This window comes from Mastigoproctus giganteus, chromosome 6 (genome assembly GCF_048544385.1).
Source record: "Mastigoproctus giganteus isolate SK-2022 chromosome 6, ASM4854438v1, whole genome shotgun sequence".
Lineage (NCBI taxonomy): Eukaryota > Metazoa > Arthropoda > Arachnida > Uropygi > Thelyphonidae > Mastigoproctus > Mastigoproctus giganteus.
In genome coordinates, this window is record NC_143580.1 from 4459109 (window position 1) to 4472644 (window position 13536).

The 13536-nt window shown below is 41.8% G+C and overlaps 1 protein-coding gene across 1 annotated transcript in view; it reads right to left on the reverse strand.

The window, feature by feature from the left end:
• The window catches only part of LOC150083829 (uncharacterized), a 607249-nt gene that overhangs the window by 518699 nt on the left and 75014 nt on the right, over window positions 1–13536 (reverse strand). The window lies entirely within an intron of this gene.

A 13536-nucleotide genomic window follows, 5' to 3' on the forward strand; every position in this document is an offset into this window, starting at 1 on the left:
AGAGGTTTTTAACCATATTTAGCCCGATTTATTAACCAATTGTTGTTGTATCAAATTATTATCTGTAAGTAGCTATACACCTAGTCAGGATCCTTCGTTTATTCTAAATTGAGACAGCGAGATTTGGAAGTTAATCAATACTTAACAGTCCGTAGAAGTACCGTTCGTAATTACCGCCATTGTAACACGATACAGCACATTCGGAATTCGATAGCATTAGCTTTGTATAGTATAGTGCATAATATGATATTGCCAATTAATCAGTAAATCTATTAATCTTGTTAAACTTCATTGTCAATTAAATTGTACTTTTAACTATATATAGCATTAGCATTAGTAGAGGCATTTGATGCAATAAAGCAAGCTTATGCAGCATCAGCCAAAAAAAAAAAAAAAAAAAAAAAACCACTTCCACTTCACCCCTCTGTTCATTCAAAATACCTGTCCAGCTGAGCCTTAAACTTATTTAAGCTATAAACTTCCACGACAAGGGATGGAAGTCTGTTCCACCAACCAACCAACCAATCGCTGGCTAAAGGCAAATTTTCACACGTCTATCCTACATCTGTCTTTCCTCAATTTGAATTTATGCCCTCTCAGGTGATTATTCTGAGCGAGAGGAAGAATCCCATCAGCATTGAGCATGCTCAAACCATTCAAGGCTTTATACACCTCTATCAGATCACCTCGCTGGTGCCTAGTCTCCAGACACTGTAACTTAAGCCTTTCTTCGTAAGAGCACCCCTTTGTTCCATTCACTAATCTTGTTGCCCTTCTCTGTACTCGTTCCAGCAGCTCTACATCCTTCTTGAAATGAGGCCTCCAAACCTGTATACAGTACTGTAGGTGTGGCCTGACAATTGCCTTATACAAGGGAATAATCACCTCCTTATCCCTGCTAGAAAAATTCCTATATATCATTGACAATACACCATGAGCTACTCTTGCAGCCCGTCTGCACTGTTCAGAGAACTTCATATCTGCCTGCACAACTACCCCCAGGTCCCTTTCATTCTCTACCACTGTCAGTGTAGTACCACAGAGTTGATACGTTGCTCTGGGGCTGCTGTTTCCCATGTGTACTACTTTACATTTGTCAATGTTAAACTTCATTTGCCACCTCTCAGCCCATCTGCTCAACCTTTCCAGATCCTGTTGCAGCAGCATAGTGTCAGTAGTGTCCTTGACAACCCTGCCTACCTTTGTATCGTCTGCAAACTTCGACATTAAGCTTGATATACCATTATCAATATCATTTATGAATACAGAAAACAATAATGGATCCAACACTGAGCCCTGAGGGACTCCACTAATAACATTAGTCCACGACGAGCAGTGTCCAATGATTACCACTCTCTGTCTTCTCCCACTCAGCCACCCCTTTATCCACAGCAGCAATTTAGATTGGACTGCAGGAAGTTTTATTTTAGCCAGCAAGTTATAAATTACTGGAATAAGTTGCCTTCATGGGTGGTAGAGGCCGACAGTTTGGGGAAATTCAAAGGTCATCTGGATAGTACTTTCGGGTAAGGGAAGCGCATAGGATGATAGGTTTAATTTCCTTTTTATTTATTTTTTATTTTTTTATTTATTAATTATTATTATTTAGTTATTCATTTTATTCATTTATTTATTTTTATCATTGTTTCGTTCGGATTTTTTTTTTATTTTGGCTGGTGCAGCATAAGCCATAGGCTTTCTTGCACCATGCGGCCGTTACTAATACTAATTTGCCTCCAATGTCACACTGCTCCAATCTGTGCAGCAGTCTTCCATGTGGAACAGTATCAAAAGCCTTTCTAGGATCCAAGTATATAATATCAAAGTTATTCCCTGCATCCAGTTCCTTTGTTTCTGCATCATAGTATCCAATCAAATTGGTCAGGCAAGACATCCCCTTAACAAAACCATGCTGTGTCCGAGCTATAACTGAAGTCTTGTCTAAATGATTCTGCAGTGCTTCTTTAACTAATGCCTCCATTAATTTTCCTGGAACAGAAGTTAAACTCACAGGTCTATAATTGCTTGTGTCAGCCTTTGATCCTCCTTTGTGAATTGGGGTCACATTTGCACATCTCCAGTCTGTGGGTACCTCACCTGAGTCCAAGAAAGCTCTCATAATTATGGCTAAGGGTTTGCTTACTTCCTCTGCTGCCTCCTTTAATATAACTGGATAGATCCAATCCACCCCAGGTGCCTTTCTTGTGTTTATCTTCAACAATTTCTCCTCCACTTTACTCTCAGTTATTACAAGATTCTCCAGCTTACTGCTAGAGTTGAATACACCTCTGGCTTTCCCCTCGCTAAATAACTCCTCATGTGTGAATGACGATGCAAAATAATCATTTAGTTTGTTAGCTACCTGAGCAGGATCATCAACAGTTGACCCATCGATATCAAGTGGATCAATCTGATTCATCCCCTTCCTTCTAGAGTTTACAAAAGTAAAGAACTCTTTGCTGTTTTTCTTTGCATCCCTTGCCAAAGATTTCTCGTGATCTGCCTTCGCCTGCCTAACCTCCTTTGTAACTTGGTTACAGATCAACCTGTATCTATCATAGGCTTCTGAGTCATGTGTTAATTTGTATGTATCCCATTCACGTTTCTTCTCTGCCATATGCTTCATCAGTTCATCCGACATCCATTTAGGCCTAAACCTTGAACAATATTTCTTACTTGGTATGTAAAGCCTAGTAGCTTCCAAGATAAGTTCTTTGAATGCTTCCCATTTTGAATTTGCTGTTGGTAACATCATCAGTCCATCTTAGTCGCCTTTACAAAAGCAATAACCCTTCCCTTTACCCCTAATGCTAGTTACCTCTTTGAGTAAGTCCCACTTCAGCACACTGTGATCACTGCCACCTAGTGGTTCATTTATCTGCAGATTCTTCATGCATGAAGAATCACTGCTGATAATCAAATCAAGAGTATTACTCCCTCTAGTTGCCTCCCGAACATGCTGATGTAGAAAACAATCATCCAATAAATCCACAAAAGCCTTGCTAGTGTGTGAGTGACCAAACCAGAAATTCCAGTCAATATCTGGGAAATTAAAATCTCCCATTATACGACTCTATGATTTACTGGCCCACTCTATTTCCCTGTACAGTTTCTTATTATACTCATCAGAGTCATTAGGCCTATAGCACACTCCTACTCTCAGTTTTGATCTCCCAATGCTTATGTCACATCAAACTGACTCGACACTGCACTGTCCAGCGATGTCCACTGGCTTCACTTCCTTGGATTTTATGTATTTCTTAACTAATAGCATAACCCCTCCTCCCTTCCTATCCAGTCTATCCTTTCTGTAGACGTTGTACTCCCCAAATTCCAATTCTGCATTCCTTATATCTGTGTGACACCAAGTCTCTGATATCCCAACAATATCTGCCTTTGATGTTTTGTGCAATACCTAAAATTCATCAAATTTCTTTACTAAACTCCTAGCATTGGTGTACACGCAAGTATACATGCACCTATTTCTATTCTTAGCTACCCTAACACAACCCATGTGTTTACTTGTACCGCAATGACCACCAGCAGTCTCTGAAATATCCTGCATCTTGTTTTTCAGGATTCTGCTCATTGCAATAGAAGCAGTGCAAGAATCTCTTTCACCTCTGCCAGTGGCTACTGTTAATCTATTCGTCTTTGTCTCCCCCCAAGCTAGCAGTTTTCCGACCCACCTAACACTGCCTCGATAGCATCAGCAAATATTCTTGCACCCTTTCTATTTAAGTGTATCCCATCCCTGTAGAAGCATTCTCTCCTGTTAACAAGTACAGTCCAGGCTGAAAAAAATTCTACCCATTGAGCTTTGCACAATCTTTCCAGGGCCGAATTGATCGACAAGGCTCTCATCATATACTCCCTCCTATCGTTATGACTTAGAGTACAAACGTAACAAATAATTAATACATAACTTGATACGGAAGTTATATAAAGGGAACTCGTAGATAACATTCGATACTGAAAAATAAATATAGTGTTATAACTGTGTTAGGATACAAGTTTAAGGTTTTAACTTTGTTCTGAAATTGTAATTTTATTGACATTAAATCGAAATCATGACTCAGACCAGAGCCGCAAAGCAAAAGGCTCAAGCTTATGGGAGTGCTGTGGCTCAGGGGAGAACTGAGGGGGCAGTTGCCCTCTGAATCAGCCTTTTAAGATGCACTGTTTGCTTGATGTTTGCGGAGCAATCGGGTACGGGACATGATACTGCCATGGAGGGTGTCCTTGTGTGTGCACGATGCAAGGAGTGCAAGGAAATTAGGCAACAACTCAGCATTGTAATGGGCCGATATGAGACCTTGAAGGACAGGGTGGATGCCCTCGAAGGAAATAAATGAGGGGCCCATCAAGCTCTCAGCTGCCCACATCAATGCCAGAGCTTGCACTTGGTCATCTTGCAACACAGAGGCAGCCCCCAAGACAGAAGAGGCGCCTCCGTAGCCAGGTGGGAAGGAGAAGCAGTGAGTAGCACACGCTTCTTGATTAGACCGGGGTTCGAGCCCGTCACCACCAAATACGGAGGATGCGGAAAGGTCAGGAATGACCACCGCATGTTCACGGAGCAATATGGCCTTAGTTGCTAATGCTCCTAACAAACAAACAAACCCCAAGACAGAATGTGCTGGTCCCACAGGAACTAGTAGTTGTTGGTGACTCTATTGTCAGGGAAACAGGGAACATGCTTTGTAAAAAGGATAGGTGGAACAGGACCAGGGTATGTCTGCCAGGGGGCAAAGGTTGATGATGTTGTAGAGCGAATATCATCTTTTAAGGGCACAAAAGGTGATATAGTTGTACACGTTGGCACTAATGATATTAAGAGTAGGAGACCAGCAGAATTACTTAACAAGTACAGGTCACTGTTGAAAAAAGCAGTGAAGTAGGGTTGAATTTGAAAGTGTCTGCAATTCTGCCCAGACACGATAGGAGGGAGTATATGATGAGAGCCTTGTCGATCAATTCGGCCCTGGAAAGATTGTGCAAGGCTCAAGGGGTAGAATTTTTTTCAGCCTGGACAGTACTTGTTAACAGGAGAGATTGCTTCTACAGGGATGGGATACACTGAAATAGAAAGGGTGCAAGAATATTTGCTGATGCTATGGAGGCAGTGATAGGTGGGTCAGAAAACTGCTAGCTTGGGGGGAGACAAAGACTAATAGTTTAACAGTAGCCATTGGCAGAGGTGAAAGAGATTCTTGCACTGCTTGTATTGCAATGAGCAGAAGCCTGAAAAACAAGATGCAGGATATTTCAGAGACTGCTGGAAGTCATTGCAGTACAAGTAAACACATGGGTTGTGTTAGGGTAGCTAAGAACAGAAACAGGTGCAAGTATACTTGCGTGTACACCAATGCTAGGAGTTTAGTAAATAAATTTGATGAATTTGAGGTATTGCTCAAAACATCAAAGGCAGATATTGTTGGGATATCGAGATGTGGTGTCACACAGATATAAGCATTAGCATTAGCATTAGTAGAGGCATTTGATGCAAGAAAGCAAGCTTATGCAGCATCAGCCAAAAAAAAAAAAAAAAAACCCCACTTCCACTTCACCCCTCTGTTCGTTCAAAATACCTGTCCAGCTGAGCCTTAAACTTATTTAGGCTATCAACCTCCACCACAAGGGATGGAAGTCTGTTCCACCAACCAACCACACGCTGGCTAAAGGCAAATTTCCGCACGTCTATCCTACATCTGTCTTTCCTCAATTTGAATTTATGCCCTCTCAGGTGATTTTTCTGAGCTAGAGGAAGAATCCCATCAGCATTGAGCATGCTTAAACTATTCAAGGCTTTATACACCTCTATCAGATCACCTCGCTGGTGCCTAGTCTCCAGACACTGTAATTTGCAAAACTTAAGCCTTTCTTCGTAAGAGCACCCCTTTGTTCCATTCACTAATCTTGTTGCCCTTCTCTGTACTCGTTCAGGCTGCTCTACATCCTTCTTGAAATGAGGCCTCCAGACCTGTATACAGTACTCTAGGTGTGGCCTGACCATCGCCTTATACAATGGAATAATCACCTCCTTATCCCTGCTGGAAAAATTCCTGTATATCATTGACAATACTCCATGAGCTACTCTTGCAGCCCGTCTGCACTGCTCAGAGAACTTCATATCTGCCTGCACAACCACCCCGAAGTCCCTTTCATTCTCTACCACTGTCAGTGTAGTCCCACAGAGTTGATACGTTGCTCTGGGGTTGCTGTTTCCCATGTGTAGTACTTTACATTTGTCAATGTTAAACTTCATTTGCCACCTTTCAGCCCATCTGCTCAACCTTTCCAGATCCTGTTGCAGCAGCATAGTGTCAGTAGTGTCCTTGACAACCCTGCCAACCTTTGTATCGTCTGCAAACTTGGACATTAAGCCCGATATACCATCATCAATATCATTTATAAATACAGAAAACAATAATGGACCCAACACTGAGCCCTGAGGGACTCCACTAATAACATCAGTCCACGATGAGCAGTGTCCATTGATTACCACTCTCTGTCTTCTCCCCCTCAACCACCCCTTTATCCATAGCAGCAATTTGCCTCCAATGTCACACTGCTCCAATTTATGTAGCAGTCTACCATGTGCAACAGTATCAAAAGCCTTTCTAAGATCCAAGTATATAATATCAAAGTTATTCCCTGCATCCAGTTCTTTTGTGACTGCATCATAGTATCCAATCAAGTTGGTCAGGCAAGACCTCCCCTTAACAAAACCATGTGTGTCTGAGCTATAACTGAAGTCTTGTCTAAATGATCCTGCAGTGCTTCTTTAACCAGTGCCTCCATTAATTTTCCTGGAACAGAAGTTAAGCTCACAGGTCTATAATTACTTGTGTCAGCTTTTGATCCTCCTTTGTGAATTGGGGTCACATTTGCACATTTTCAGTCTATGGGTACCTCCCCTGAGTCCAAGGAAGCTCTCATAACTATGGCTAAGGGTTTGCTTACTTCCTCTGCTGCCTCCTTTAATATAACTGGATAGATCCCATCCACACCGGGTGCCTTTCTTGTGTTTATCTTCAACAGTTTCTCCTCCACTTTACTCCAGTTATTTCAAGATTCTGTAGCTTACTGCTAGAGTTGAATACACCTCTGGCATTCCCCTCGCTGAATAACTCCTCATGTGTGAATGTCGATGCAAAATATTCATTTAGTTTGTTAGCTACCTGAGCAGGATCATCAACACTTGACCCATCAATATCAAGTGGACCAATCTGATTCATCCCCTTCCTTCTAGAGTTTACATAAGTAAAGAACTCTTTGCTGTTTTTCTTTGCATCCCTTGCCAAGGATTTCTCGTAATCTGCCTTCGCCTGCCTAACCTCCTTTGTAACTTGGTTGCATATCAACTTGTATCTATCATAGGCTTCTGTGTCATGTGTTAATTTGTATGTATCCCATGCATTTTTCTTCTCTGCCATATGCCTCATTAGTTCATCTGACATCCATTTTGGCCTAAACCTTGAACAATATTTCTTAGTTGGTATGTAAAGCCTAGTAGCTTCCAAGATAAGTTCTTTGAATGCTTCCCATTTTGAATTTGCTGTTGGTAACATCATCAGTTGGTCCCACTGTATAGAATTTAAATACTGTCTCAGTCCATCGTAGTCGCCTTTACGGAAGCAATAACCCTTCCCTTTACCCCTAATGGTAGTTACTTCTTTGAGTAAATCCGACTTCAGCACACTGTGATCACTGCCACCTAGTGGTTCATTTATCTGCAGATTCTTAATGCATGAAGAATCACTGCTGATAATCAAATCAAGAGTATTACTCCCTCTAGTTGCCTCCCGAACATGCTGATGTAGAAAACAATCATGCAATAAATTCACAAAAGTCCTGCTAGTGTGTGAGTAACCAGCCCCCAAATTCCAGTCAATATCTGGGAAATTAAAATCTCCCATTATAAGACACTCTGATTTACTGGCCCACTCTATTTCCCTGTACAGTTCCTTATTACACTCATCAGAGTCATTAGGCCTATAGCACACTCCTACTCTCAATTTTGATCTCCCAATGTTTATGTCACACCAAACTGACTCCACACTGCACTGTCCAGTGATGTCGACTGGCTTCACTTCCTTGGTTTTTATGTGTTTCTTAACTAATAGCATAACCGCTCCTCTCTTCCTATCCTGTCTATCCTTTCTGTAGACGTTGTACTCCCCAAATTGCAGTTCTGCATCCCTTATATCTGTGTGACACCACGTCTCTGATATCCCAACAATATCTGCCTTCGATGTTTTGAGCAATACCTCAAATTCATCAAATTTATTTACTAAACTCCTAGCATTGGTGTACACGCAAGTATACCAGCACCTGTTTCTATTCTTAGCTACCCTAACACAACTCATATGTTTACTTGTACCGCAATGACTCCCAGCAGTCTCTGAAATACCATGCATCTTGTTTTTCAGGCTTCTGCTCATTCTAATAGAAGCAGTGCAAGAATCTCTTTCACCTCTGCCAGTGGCTACTGTCAATCAGTCTTTGTCTCCCCCCAAGCTAGCAGTTTTCCGACCCACCTAACACTGCCTCGATAGCATCAGCAAATATTCTTGCACCCTTTCTATTTAAGTGTATCCCATCCCTGTAGAAGCAATCTCTCCTGTTAACAAGTACAGTCCAGGCTGAAAAAAATTCTACCCCTTGAGCCTTGCACAATCTTTCCAGGGCCGAACTGATCGATAAGGCTCTCATCATATACTCCCTCCTATCGTGTCTGGGCAGAATTGCAGACACTTTCAAATTCAACCCTAATTCTCGGCTTTTGTTCAACAGTGACCTGTACTTGTTAAGTAATTCTGCCGGTCTCCTACTCTTAATATTATTAGTGCCAACGTGTACAACTATATCACCTTTTGTGCCCTTAAAAGATGATATTCGCTCTACAACGTCATCAACCTTTGCCCCTGGCAGACATAAGGAATACAGAACTGGAATTTGGGGAGTACAATGTCTACAGAAAGGATAGACAGGATAGGAAGGGAGGAGGGGTTATGCTATTAGTTAAGAAACATAAAATCCAAGGAAGTGAAGCCAGTCGACATCGATGGACAGGGCAGTGTCGAGTCAGTTTGGTGTGACATAAGCATAGGTAAATCAAAATTGAGAGTAGGAGTGTGCTATAGGCCTAATGACTCTGATGAGTATAATAAGATACTGTACACGGAAATAGAATGGGCCAGTAAATCAGAGAGACTTATAATGGGGGATTTTAATTTCCCAGATATTGACTGGAATTTGTGGGTTGGTCACTCACACACTAGCAAGGCTTTTGTGGATTTATTGGATGATTGTTTTCTACACCAGCATGTTCGGGAGGCAACTAGAGGGAGTAATACTCTTGATCTGATTATCAGTAGTGATTCTTCATGCATTAAGAATCTGCAGATAAAGGAACCACTAGGTGGCAGGGATCACAGTAGTAGTAGTAGTAGTGGCACATGATGCAAGAAAGCAAGTGTAGGAGCTTATGCAGCATCAGCCAAAAAAAAAAAAAAAAAAAATCACACCATTCCCTCCAAATGCCTGTCCAGTTCCTCCTTAAATTTATTTAACCTATCAACTTCCAAAACGACAGATGGAAGTTTGTTCCAGCAATTAACCACCCGCTGGCTAAAGGCAAATTTCCGCACATCTATTCTACATCTGTCCTTTCTTAATTTGAACTTATGTCCCCGTAGGTTGGTAATCTGAACAAGCGAAAGGATCCCATCAGAATTCAGCGTGCTCAACCCATTCAAGGCCTTATAGACCTCAATCAGATCACCGCGCAGGTGCCTAGTCTCCAGCCACTGCAATTTGCAGAACTTAAGCCTCTCTTGGTAAGAGAATCCCTTCATTCCCCTCACCAATCGTGTTGCTCTTCTCTGTACACGCTCAAGCAAATCTACATCCTTCCTAAAATGAGGCCTCCAGACCTGTACGCAGTACTCAAGGCGTGGCCTGACCATTGCCTTATACAGAGGGACAATCACCTCCTTTTCCCTGCTAGCAAAATTCCTATATATCATTGACAAAACCCCATGACCCGCCCTAGCAGCCTGTCTGCACTGCTCAGAAAACTTCATATCTGACTGCACAATTACTCCCAGGTCTTTTTCATTTTCTACCACCTTAAGTGTAGTACCACACAGTTGGTACGTTTCTCTGGGGTTACTTCTACCCATATGCAGTACTTTGCATTTGTCAAGGTTGAACTTCAGTTGCCACTTTTTAGCCCATCTGCCCAAATTATCTAGATCCTGTTGCAGTAGCACACTGCCATTACTGTCATTAACAACCCTGCCAACCTTTGTGTCATCTGCAAACTTCGACATTAAGCCTGATATAGCTTCATCAATATCATTGATAAATACACAAAACAACAGTGGACCCAACACCGAACCCTGTGGGACTCCACTAATAACATTAGTCCACGAAGAGCAGCACCCATTGATTACCACCCTCTGTCTTCTCCCACTTAACCATCCTTTTATCCATTGTAGCAACTTACCCTTAATACCATTCTGCTCCAATTTGTACAGTAGTCTTCCATGCGCAACAGTGTCAAAAGCTTTCCTGAAATCCAAGTATATGATATCAAAATTATTTTTTGCATCCAGTTCCTTTGTGACCACATCATAATAACCAATCAAATTTGTCAGACAAGACTTTCCCTTAACAAACCCATGCTGTGTTTGAATTATTGCTGCAGTCTTGTCTAGATGATCCTGCAATGCATCTTTAACCAGTGACTCCATTATTTTACCGGGAACAGAAGTTAAACTAACTGGTCTGTGCTTAAGTGGGATTTACTCAAGGAGGTAACTACCATCAGAGGTAAAGGGAAGGGTTTTTGCTTTCGTAAAGGCGACCATGATGGTCTGAGACAGTATTTAAATTCTATACAGTGGGACCAACTGATGATGTTACCAACAGCAAATTCAAAATGGGAAGCATTCAAGGAACTAATCTTGGAAGCTACTAGGCTTTACATACCAACTAAGAAATATTGTTCAAGGTTCAGGCCTAAATGGTTGTCAGATGAACTAATGAGACATATGGCAGAGAAAAAAAATGCATGGGCTACATACAAATTAATGGGTGACATGGAAGCCTATGATAGATATAAGTTGGTCTGTAACCAAGTCACAAAGGAGATTAGGCAGGCAAAGGCAGATTATGAGAAATCCTTGGCAAAGGATGCAAAAAAAAACAGAAAAGAGTTCTTTACCTATTTAAACTCAAGAAGGAAAGGGAGGAATCAGATTGGTCCACTGGATGATGATGGTCCAACAGTTGAGGATTCTGCTCAGGTGGCTAACAATCTAAACAAGTATTTTGCATCTACATTCACACATGAGGAGTTATTCAGGAAGGGGAAATGTCGTAGATGAAGTAAACATTGGCTGTGAGCTAGATGATTTTCTAATAACTGAGAGGAAAGTGGAGGAGAAATTGTTGAGGATAAACATAAAAAAGGCACCCGGGGTGGATGGGATCTATCCGGTTATATTAAACGAGGCAGCAAAGGAAGTAAGCAAACCCCTAGCCATAATTATGAGAGCTTCTTTGGACTCAGGGGGAGGTACCCCTAGACTGGAGATGTGCAAATGTAACCCCAATTCACAAAGGAGGATCAAAGGCTGACACAAGTAATTATAGACCTGTTAGTTTAACTTCGGTTCCAGGAAAATTAATGGAGGCACTGGTTAAAGAAGCACTGCAGGATCATCTAGACAAGAATTCAGTTATAGCTCAGACACAGCATGGTTTTGTTAAGGGCAGGTCTTGTCTGACCAATTTGATTGGATACTATGATGTAGTCACAAAAGAACTGGATGCAGGGAATAACTTTGATATTATATATTTGGATCTTAGAAAGGCTTTTGATACTGTTGCGCATGGAAGACTGCTGCACAAATTGGAGCAGTGTGGCATTGGAGGCAGATTGCTGCTATGGATAAAAGGATGGTTAAGTGGCAGAAGACAGAGAGTGGTAATCAATGGACACTGCTCAACGTGGACTAATGTTATTAGTGGAGTTCCTCAAGGTTCAGTGTTGGGTCCATTGTTGTTTTCTGTATTTATAAATGATATTGATGATGGTATATCAAGCTTAATGTCCAAGTTTGCAGACAATACAAAGGTTGGCAGGGTTGTTAAGGACACTACTGATGCTATGCTGCTGCAACAGGATCTGGAAAGGTTGAGCAGATAGGCTGAGAGGTGGCAAATGAAGTTTAAAATTGACAAATGGAAAGTACTGCATATGGGAAACAGTAACCCCAGATCAACGTATCAACTCTGTGGTACTACGCTGACAGTGGTAACGAATGAAAAGGAGCTGGGGGTAATTGTGCAGGCAGATATGAAGTTCTCTGAGCAGTGCAGATGAGCTGCAAGAGTAGCTCATGGTGTCTTGTCAATGATATACAGGAATTTTTCTAGCAGGGATAGGGATGTGATTATTCCCTTGTATAAGGCATTGGTCAGGCCACACCTTGAGTACTGTATACAGGTCTGGAGGCCTCATTTCAAGAAGGATGTAGAGCTGCTGGAACGAGTACAGAGAAGGGCAACAAGATTAGTGAATGGAACAAAGGGTTGCTGTTACGATTGATTGATTTGATTTGGTAGTTGTTGGCGCATCGGCTTCTGTGGCCATATTGCACCTCCCAAGGTTTTTGCAGTACTTTGATCCAAGCCCGAGGCGGGAATCGAACCCGCGACCTTTGGGTTGCCGGGCAAGTACTTTACCCACTCGGCTAGCCCGGTCGGCTGCTCTTACGAAGAAAGGCTTAAGTTTTGCAAATTACAGAATCTGGAGACTAGGCATCGGGAAGGTGATCTGATAGAGGTGTATAAGGCTTTGAATGGCTTGAGCATGCTCAATGCCGATGGGATTCTTCCTCTTTGTCAGAATAATCACCTGAGAGGGCATAAATTCAAATTGAGGACGGACGGATGTCGGATAGATGTGCGGAAATTTGCCTTTAGCCAGCGGGCAGTTGGTTTGTGGAATAGACTTCCATCGCTTGTTGTTGAAATTGATAGCCTAAACAAATTTAAGGCTCAGCTGGACAGGTATTTCGAACGAACGGAGGGGTGAAATGGGAGCAGTGGTTTTTTTTTGGCTGATGCTGAATAAGCTTGCTTTCTTGCATGATATGCCTCTACTAATGCTAATGCTATCCCTGTAGAAGCAGTCTCTCCTGCGTTTTGAACGTTTTTCAATACAGTAAGCCCCTGACCTACGTTACATTATTTATATGACCAGAAAGTGCAAACTGTTTTTATTGTTTTATGGCAGTGACCTCCGGAAATGAGCTTTAGTAAATGTGAGCTCGCTCGCTGGGGTGATAATAGTGAGTTTTCACTTTAACCCTGAGAAGTTCTTTTCAGAAAATTTAATTTTGACTGTTATCATTGTGCCAACTAAGTGACAGCGGTACTAGTAAATCTATCAAGAAAAGGAAAGCGATCGAGTTGGCTCAGAAAATCAAAAGGTCAACTATAATAACCAGAACTACG